We start from the raw sequence: 10,269 nt of genomic DNA, 5'->3' as shown, positions 1-10,269 counted from the left end.
GAATTGCTTTCTCATGGGTCTTGCCCTTTTCTGTGCCCTTGAAGACACAGGGCTTTGCACCAGATGCCTGACAGCTAGTAAATGTTCAAGAAAAGAAAGAACAATCCCAGGCAGTAAATCAAAGGACAGTTTCTAATAAGAGAAACAACAGAACAAAGAATACAGGAAACATTTGAAAGATCCAGAACCATAACATAAAATAACAGTGTGTCTGGACCTATAAATAATAATGTGTGCTATCGGGGAGAAATGGTTCCCTTTTGATAGGTTTGTAAAACCAGATGAAGGAAGCAGAGGAACATGTGAACTTCCATCTCTTGAAACTGGCACTCACCAAAGGAATGCAGATGAGCACAGTTGCCCAACTATAACGTGGACTGAGAAACAGCCTAAATGTAATAAAATTGATGGTGCCTAATTGTCCAGGGGTTTAGTCCACAGGGTACAAAGTGGGAAGGGTGTGGCCTGATTCTGCAGCACCATTAATTAATTGAGAGCAGGTTAATGAGGTTTGCCAAGAATATCCTAACTCATAATGGCCTGGGAGCATGATCAAAGTGAAAAGCATAATGCAGGGAACTCATCAAAACTAGAATTATGAGTTAAAAATGAGATGCAGCTTGGAAATAATGCAAACAAACCTATCTGGAGAAAAATGATCAGAAACAACCAGAGAATGCAGTAGGGGGCTCCAGCAAGAAAAGCAATGGAAATGGAAGGACAGTAACAGATTAAATATGGGAAGAACAGAATGGGCTGCATGAGCTGGAAAAGGTTAAAGTAATGAGTACTCTTCTGCCACGTATAATTGTTATGAACCCAAGAAGGTGTGGTTCTGCCTTTCTAGCTGGTTGCATCTCAGGGAAAGACTGAGGTGATGGTTGCGGATATGAAGAGGTCCTAACACATAGGACCTGTGTTAGCTCCAGTGACCTTCAACTTGCTACCTGCACTCCTCATGCCTCAGTGTCTTTGCCTGCAAAGTGCATATAAAAATAACAACCACCTCCATGCTACAGGGTTCTTGTGAGGAATAGATGACTAAAGATGGGAAAAAATTGAAAATTATAACTGAAAATTGTAAAGGGTTTTGCAAACAACAGTCATGGGTTCAAACAAACCAAAACTAATAAAAAAAAAAAGTTCTACAGATGCAGTGACTTCATTCATTTACCTGTCAAAGTGAGATTTTTTTAGTCCTCTGGAGTTTTCCTCTGCAGTGAGAATTAAATTTGTTGATACCCGTGAAATGTATACAATATATCATACATACGTATGTATATAAGAAATATACAAAATGACATTTCATATATATACATGAAATAGTGACATATATTTCACATGTACATGACATGTATAGAAAAGTATCTGGCAATAGAAAATGTTTGAGACACGTTAATGACTTTTACACAATGTGTCACTGCTTCTTTGTAAATCAGTTTCTCTCCCAAGAACGCACTAGAATGTGTGCTCCTTGAGGGTCAGAGCCACGTTATCTATGCTTTATATTTCAGCAAAAAGCACTGTGTTTCACACCCAGAGATATCTCTGATTGAAAGGGCAACAATGATAATGACAGTTAACATTTATTAATGCTTACTTTGCATGAGGGATTATGTTAGCTCCTTTACCTTTCTTAATTATCATGAAATCATTTGAATTAGGTATTATCATGTGTCTTATTTTACTGATGAAGAAGCAGGTACAGAGAAGTGACATGAAATTCCTAAATTACACAGTATGAGGTGGAGCAGAGATGGAGTCCATGCCGGGATTTGTACCACACCACAGTCTGGTCTTCTCAGTATTAAAAAGGAAGGAATAGAAGCATGGATGAACAAGTGAATGAAGGAATGAAAGCATGAGTGAATGAGTGAGTGGCAGGACAATTATCTAACATATTGAAGCTGCAGCCTGCCTTCCAAAACCTGAGAATCTTACTTGGGAACAACGCACACATTAAACAATCCAAGAGCAACTAGTGATGGATAATGTTTATATATGCACAGAAGTCAACACCCAGAAAGCTAGCTGGGAAAGTGGGCTCCTTGGATCCTCCCACAGTTTTCTTGGGCCTCATTTGAATTTCTTTATACACACACACACACACACACACACACACACACATATATATATATATATATATTTTTTTTTTTTTTTTTTGAGACAGAGTCTCGCCCTGTCACCCAGGCTGGAGTGCAGTGGCGCGATCTTTGCTCACTGCAAGCTCCGCCTCCCGGGTTCATGCCATTATCCTGCCTCAGCCTCCCGAGTAGCTGGGACTACAGGCACCCACCACCATGCCTGGCTAACTTTTCGTATTTTTTAGTAGAGACGGGGTCTCACTGTGTTAGCCAGGATGGTCTCAATCTCCTGACATCGTGATCTGTCCTCCTCGGCCTCCCAAAGTGCTGGGATTACAGGTTGGAGCCACCACACCCGCTGTCTCTATATATTTTTTAAATTCTGGGGTACATGTGCAGAACATGCAGGTTTGTTACATAGGTATACACATGCCATGGCGGTTTGCTGCACCCATCAACCTGTCATCTTCATTAGGTATTTCTCCTAATGCTATACTCCCCTAGTCCCCCACCCCCTGACAGGCCCCAGTGTGTGATGTTCCCCTCCCTGTGTCCATGTGTTCTCATTGTTCAACTCCCACTTATGAGTGAGAACATGTGGTGTTTGGTCTTCTGTTCCTGTGTTAGTTTGCTGGGAATGATGGTTTCCAGCTTCACACATGTCCATGCAAAGGACATGAGTTCATTCTTTATTTATGGCTGCATAATATTCCATAGTGTATATGTGCCACATTTTCTTTACCTAGTCTATCATTGATAGGCATTTGGGATGGTTCCTAGTCTTTGCTATTGTGAATAGTGCTACAATAGACATATGTGTGCATGTGTCTTTATAGTAGAATGATTTATAAATCTTTGGGTATACACCCAGTAATGGGATTGCTGGGCTAGATGGTGTTTCTGGTTCTAGATCCTTAAGGATTTGCCACACTGTCTTCAATAATGGTTGAACTAATTTACACTTTCACCAACAGTGTAAAAGTATCCCTATTTCTCCACATCCTCTCCAGCATCTATTGTTTCCTGACATTTTAATATCACTATTAAAACTGGCATGAGTTGGTATCTCATTGTGATTTTGATTTGCATTTCTCTAATGACCAGTGATGATGAGCTTTTTTTCATATGTTTGTTGGCTGCATAAATATCTTCTTTTGAGAAGTGTCTGTTCATATCCTTTGCCCACTTTTTGATGGGGTTGTTTTTTTTTTCTTGTAAATTAGTTTAAGTTCCTTGTAGATTCTGGATATTAGCCCTTTGTCAAAAGGATAGATTGCAAAAATTTCCTCCCATTCTGTATGTTGCATGTTCACTCTGATGGTAGTTTCTTTTGCTATGCAGAAGGTCTTTAATTTAACTAGATCCCATCAGTCAATTCTGACTTTTATTGCCATTTCTTTTGGTGTTTTAGTCAGGAAGTCTTTGCGCATGCCTATGTCCTGAATGGTATTGCCTAGGTTTTCTTCTAGGGTTTTTATGTTTTTAGGTTTTACATTTAAGTCTTTAATCCATCTTGAGTTAATTTTTGTATAATGTGTAAGGAAGGGGTCTGGTTTCAGTTTTCTGCGTATAACTAGCCAGTTTTCTCAACACTATGTATTAAATAGGGAATCCTTTCCACATTGCTTGTTTTTGTCAGGTTTGTCAAAGATCAGATGGTTGTAGATGTGTGGTGTTATTTCTGAGGCCTCTGTTCTGTTCCTTTGGTCTATGTATCTCTTTTGGTATCAGTACCATGCTGCTGTGGTTACTGTAGCCTTGTAGTATAGTTTAAAGTTAGGTAGTGTGATGCCTCCAGCTTTGTTCTTTTTGCTTAGGATTGTCTTAGCTATGCAGGCTGTTTTTTGTTTCCATATGAAATTTAAAGTAGCTTTTTCCAGTTCTATGAAGAAAGTCAATGGTAGCTTGATGGGGATAGCATTAAATCCATAAATTACTTTGGGCAGTATGGCAATTTTCACAATATTGTTTCTTCCTATCCATGAGGATGGAATGTTTTTCCAATGGTTGTGTCCTCTCTTATTTCCTTGAGCAGTGGTTTGTAGTTCTCCTTCAAGAAGTTCTTCACATCCCTTGTAAGTTGTGTTCCTAGGTATTTTATTCGCTTTGCAGCAATTGTGAGTGGGAGTTCACTCATAATTTAGATCTCTATGATTGGTGTACAGGAATGCCTGTGATTTTTGCACATTGATTTTGTATCCTGAGACTGCTGAAGTTGCTTATCAGTTTAAGGAGATTTTAGGCTGAGACAATGGGGTTTTCTAAATATACAATCATGTCATCTGCAGAGACAATTTGACTTGCTATCTTCCTATTTGAATACTCTTTATTTCTTTCTCTTCTCTGATTGCCCTGGCCAGAACTTCCAATACTATGTTGAATAGGAATGGTGAGAGAAGGCATCCTTGTCTTATGCCAGTTTTCAAAGGGAATGCTTCCAGCTTTTGACCATTCAGTACGATATTGCCTGTGGGTTTGTCATAAACAGCTCTTATTATTTTGAGATACATTTTATCAATACCTAGTTTATTGAGAATTTTTAGCATGAAGTGGTGACTTTTATCAAAGGCCCTTTCTGCATCTATTGAGATAATTGTCTGGTTTCTGTCATTGGTTCTGTTTATGTGACAAATTACGTTTATTGATTTGTGTATGCTGAGCCAACCTTGCATCCCAGGGATGAAGCCAATTTGATCATGTTGGATAAGCTTTTTGATGTGCTGCTGAATTCGGTTTGCCAGTATTTTATTGAGGATTTTCACATTGACGTTCATCAGGGATATTGGCCTGAAATTTTCTTTTTTTGTTGTGTCTCTGTTGTGAATCTGTGTGGTGCTGGGCTTTTGGTGATTGGTAGCCTATTAATTACCACCTCAATTTCAGAACTTGTTATTGGTCTATTCAGGGATTCAACTTCTTCCTGGTTTAGTCTTGGGAAAGTGTATGTGTCCAGGAGTTTTGGTATCAGGATGATGCTGGCCTCATAAAATGAGTTATGGAGGAGTCCCTCTTTTTCTATTGTTTGGAATAGTTTCAGAAGGAATGGTACCAGCTCCTCTTTGTACCTCTGGTAGAATTCGCCTGTAAATCTGTCTGGTCCTGAGCTTTTGTTGGTTGGTAGGCTATTAATTACTGCCTCAATTTCAGAGCTTGTTATTGGTCTATTCGGGGATTCAACTTCTTCCTGGTTTAGTTTTGGGAGGGTGTATGTGTCCAGGAGTTTATCCGTTTCTTCTAGATTTTCTAGTTTATTTGCATATAGGTGTTTCTAGTATTCTCTGATAGTAGTTTGTATTTCTGTGGGATCAGTGGTGCTATTCCCTTTATCATTTTTTATTGTGTCTATTTGATTCTTCTCTCTTTTCTTCTTTATTAGTCTGGTTACCAGTCTATGTATTTTGTTTATCTTTTCAAAAAACCAGCTCCTGGATTCACTGATTTTTTGGAGGGTTTTTCATGTCTCTATCTCCTTCAGTTCTGCTCTGATCTTAGTTATTTCTTGTCTTCTGCTAGCTTTTGAATTTGTTTGCTCTTGCTTGTCTAGTTCTTTTAATTGTGATGTTAGGGTGTTGATTTTAGATCTTTCCTGCTTTCTCCTGTGGGCATTTAGTGCTATAAATTTCCCTCTAAACACTGCTTTAGCTGTGTCCCAGAGATTCTGGTATGTTGTGTCTTTGTTCTCATTGGTTTCAAAGAACGTACTTATTTCTGCCATAATTTCATTATTTACTCCATAGTCATTCAGGAGCAGATTGTTCAGTTTCCATGTAGTTGTGTGGTTTTGTGTGAGTTTCTTAATCTTGAGTTCTAATTTGATTGCACTGTGGTCTGAAAGACTGTTTTTTATTATTTCCGTTCTTTTGCATTTGCTGAGGAGTTTTTACTTCCAATTATGTGGTCAATTTTAGAATAAGTACAATGTTGTGGCACTGAGAAGAATGTATATTCTGTTGATTTGGGGTGGAGAGTTCTGTAGATGCCTATTAGTTCCATTTGATCCAGAGCTGAGTTCAAGTCCTGAATATCCTTGTTAAGTTTCTGTCCCACTATTATTGTGTGGGAGTCTAAGTCTCCTTGTAGGTCTCCAAGAACTTGCCTTATGAATCTGGGTGCTCCTGTATTGTAATGCCCTTGTTTGTCTTTTTTGATCTTTGTTAATTTAAAGTCTGTTTTGTCAGAGACTAGAATTGCAACTCCTGATTTCTTTTTTCTTTTCTTGCTTTCCATTTCCTTGGTAAAATTTCCTCCATCTCTTTATTTTGAGTCTATGTGTGTCTTTGCATGTGAGATGGGTCTCCTGAATACAGCACACTGATGGGTCTTGACTCTTTATCCAATTTGCCAGTCTGTGTCTTTTAATTGGGGCATTTAGCCCATGTTATGTGTGAATTTCATTCTGTTATTATGACGCTAGCTGGTTATTTTGCCCGTTAGTTGATGCAGTTTTTTCAGAGTATTGATAGTCTTTAGAATTTGGTATATTTTTGCAGTGACTGGTACCAGTTTTTCCTTTCCATATTTAGTGTTTCCTTCAGGAGCTTGTAAGACAGGCCTGGTGGTGACAAAAATCTCTCAGCATTTTGCTTGTCTGTAAATGATTTTATTTCTCCTTCACTTATGAAGCTTAGTTTGCCTGGATACGAAATTCTGGGTTGAAAATTCTTTTCTTTAGGAATGTTGAATATTGGCCCCCACTCTCTTCTGGCTTGTAGGGTTTCTGCAGAGAGATCCACTGCTAGTCTGATGGGCTTCCCTTTGTGGATAACCCGACCTTTCTCTCTGGCTGCCCTTAACATTTTTTCCTTCATTTCAACCGTGGTGAATCTGATGATTATGTGTCTTGGAGTTGCTCTTCTCGAGGAGTATTTTTGTGGTGTTCTCTGTATTCCCCGAATTTGAATGTTGGCCCATCTTGCTAGACTGGGAAAGTTCTCCTGGATAATATCCTGAAAAATGTTTTCCAACTTGGTTTCATTCTCTCTATCACTTTCAGTTACACCAATCAAATGTAGATTTGGTCTTATCACACAGTCCCATATTCCTTGGAGGCTTTGTTCATTCCTTTTCATTCTTTTTTCTCTAATTTTGTCTTCATGCTTTTTTTCATTAAGTTGATCTTCAGTCTCTGATGTCCTTTCTTCCACTTGATCAATTCAATGATTGATACTTGTGTATGCTTCACAAAGTTCTCATGCTGTGTTTTTCAGCTCCATCAGGTCATTTATGTTCTTCTCTAAACTGGTTATTCTAGTTAGCAATTCATCTAACCTTTTTTCAAGGTTCTTAGCTTCCTTGCATTGGGTTAGAACATGCTCCTTTAGCTCAGAGGAGTTTGCTATTACCCACCTTCTGAAGCCTACTTCTGTCAATTCGTCAAACTCATTCTCTGTCCATTTTTGTTCTCTTGCTGGTGAGGAGTTGTGATCCATTGGAGGAGAAGAGGCATTCTGGATTTCGGAATTTTCAGCCTTTTGGCGCTGGTTTTTTTTTTTTTTTTTTCCTCATCTTCATGGATTTATCTACCTTTGGTCTTTGATATTGGTGACCTTTGGATGGGGTTTTTGAGTGAACGTCCTTTTTGTTGATGTTTATGCAATTCCTTTCTCTTTGTTATTTTTCCTTCTAACAGTCAGGCCCCTCTGTTGCACATCTGCTAGAGTTTGCTAGACACTTCTTTGCCTGGATATCACCAGTGGAGGCCGCAGAACAGCTAAGATTGCTGCCTGTTCCTTTCTCTGGAAGCTTCATCCCAGAGAGGCCTTCACAAGATGCCAGCCAGGGCTCTCCTGTATGAGGTGTCTGTCAACCCCTGCTAGGAGGTGTCTCCCAGTCAGGAGGCACAGGGGTCAAGGACCCACTTGAGAAGGCAGTCTGTCCCTTAGCAAAGCTCAAGTACTGTGCTGGGAGATCCGCTGCTCTCTTCAGAGCTGTCAGGCAGGAATGTTTAAGTCTGCTGAAGCTGTGCCCACAGCCGCCCCTTCCCTGAGGTGCTCTGCCCCAGGGAGATGGGAGTTTCATCTATAAGCCCCTGACTGGGGCTGCTGCCTTTCTTTCAGAGACGCTTTGCCCAGAGAGGAGGAATCTAGAGAGGAAGTCTGGCTACAGTGGCTTTGCTGAACTATGGTGGGTTCTGCCCAGTTCAAACTTCCCTGTGGCTTTGTTTATCTGTGAGGGGAAAACTGCCTACTCAAGCCTCAGTAATGGTGGAGTGCCCACCCCCCAACCCCCCAACCCCACCAAGCTCGAGCATCCCAGGTCAACTTAAGACTGCTGTGCTGGCAGAGAGAATTTCAAGCCAGTGGATCTTAGCTTGCTGGACTCTGTGGGGGTGGGATCCATGGAGCAAGACCACTTGAGCTCCATGGCTTCAGCCCCCTTTCCAAGGGAGTGAACGGTTCTGTGTCAGTGATGTTCTGGGGACCACTAGGTTGTGAAAAAAAAAAAAAAAGACTCCTGCAGCTAGCTCTATGTCTGCTCAAATTGCTGCACAGTTTTGTGCTTGACACCCAGGGCCCTGGTGGTGTAGGCACCTGAGGGAATCTCCTAGTCTGCAGGTTGTGAAGACCACGGGAAAAGCATAGTATCTGGGCTGGGGTACACCATTCCTCATGGCACAGTCCCTTGTGGCTTCCCTTGGCTAGGGGAGGGAGTTCCCCTACCCCTTGTGCTTCCTTGGTGAGGTGATGCCCCATCCTCCTTTGGCTCACCCTCTGGGGGTTGCACCCACTGTCCAACCAGTCCCAATGAGCCGAGTACCTTGGTTGGAAATGCAGAAATAATCTGCCTTCTGCATTGATCTCACTGGGAGCTACAGACCAGAGCTGTTCCTTTTTGGCCATCTTGCCATCCACTCCCTCATTTGAATTTCTGACACATCAAAACCCCCTTTCCTTCTTCCTTAGAAATCAACCACCTGGATGCATTCCAGAAATGATACTGAAACCTCTTTAATATAGGGGTGATTTCATTAGAACGATCTGAGTCAGGCTTATTTTACTGTGAGCTGTTCCACCAAATGTTGAAGTTTGGTAAAATCAAATTATTACACAAAGTTTAATGAATGCGATAGCAAGAATCACTTGGCACAGTGCAGAACACAGCCTCTCTGAGCCTTCCTGGTTTCAGAAACTACTTAATGCTAGCAAAAATGTGATAACACCCACTCTGATGCCCAGTCTATGCAGCTACCATCAGTACCCACCATGGCCCAGCACTGAGCTCAATGTTTCTATTAATTATTTCCATCTGGCCACAAAACTACATTTTAAGGCTAAGAAGCCTAAGCCAAGCATTTTGTTAGCTCATATCCCAGCCTAGCATCCAGATCTAATTTCTCCTCTTCTCGGATATCCCTGTGGTCAGAGCCTTGCTCTAAGCAAGTAACCTCTTTGTCCATCATTTATTGTCTGTTTCAGATTAAAAGTTTGGGGCTACTTCTGTTTCTGGTTGTCAAATGTTAACACCTCTGAAACTGCACCTCATTAAACTTTTAATATCCTGCCATGGCCTCCCCTTTGGGGCTGATCTTTAACTCTCAGACACTTATAGAAATATATACATTTAATAGTCTTATCACTTTTGAAATGCAAAGGAGTTAATGCGACTTATTTTCTTGTTATTCATGTCTTTTTTTTTTTTTTTTAACACCATATGGTTTAATGCACCATATGGTTGCCTTTTACAATGGGTCAATCATGACTCCTTACAATGTCTCTCAGAAGCCACTGAGACAATGGTGGGGCAGCCTCCTTCTTGTTCTTCTTCCTGCTCTCCCTGAGAGATGGACTCTCAATAAGATGTCTCAGAAGCTGGACTGGCCTAACTAGGTGAGTGCATCTGCTCTGCTATGCCCTAAACTCTGCCCATTTGACTTTCATCTGCCCCCATTAGATCCTGCTGCTGATCGAGAATGATTTAAAATTCTGGGCAGAGTCTCAGGAGACCAAGTCCAAGGCCAACTTTGATGATGGCTGCCTCATGTGCTTCTGAAGACTTCCTTTCGCATCTTTCCAAGTTGTCACCCTTTTCCCAAATCCTACAGTGCAATCTTGTAACTTCCCTTGAGCCTTCTGTGGTAGCCCTTGAACTTCTTCTACTATAGCGGGTTCCCATTGTAAGCAGGGACTGGTCTCTTGGGTCTTGGCATCTAGGCAGGGCCTGGGGCTGCCGGAGGGAGAGCCCTCTC

The sequence above is a fragment of the Macaca fascicularis genome, chromosome 7 (genome assembly GCF_037993035.2).
Source record: "Macaca fascicularis isolate 582-1 chromosome 7, T2T-MFA8v1.1".
Lineage (NCBI taxonomy): Eukaryota > Metazoa > Chordata > Mammalia > Primates > Cercopithecidae > Macaca > Macaca fascicularis.
The sequence above is the reverse complement of the archived record's forward strand: the minus strand, read 5'-3'. Positions refer to the sequence as shown.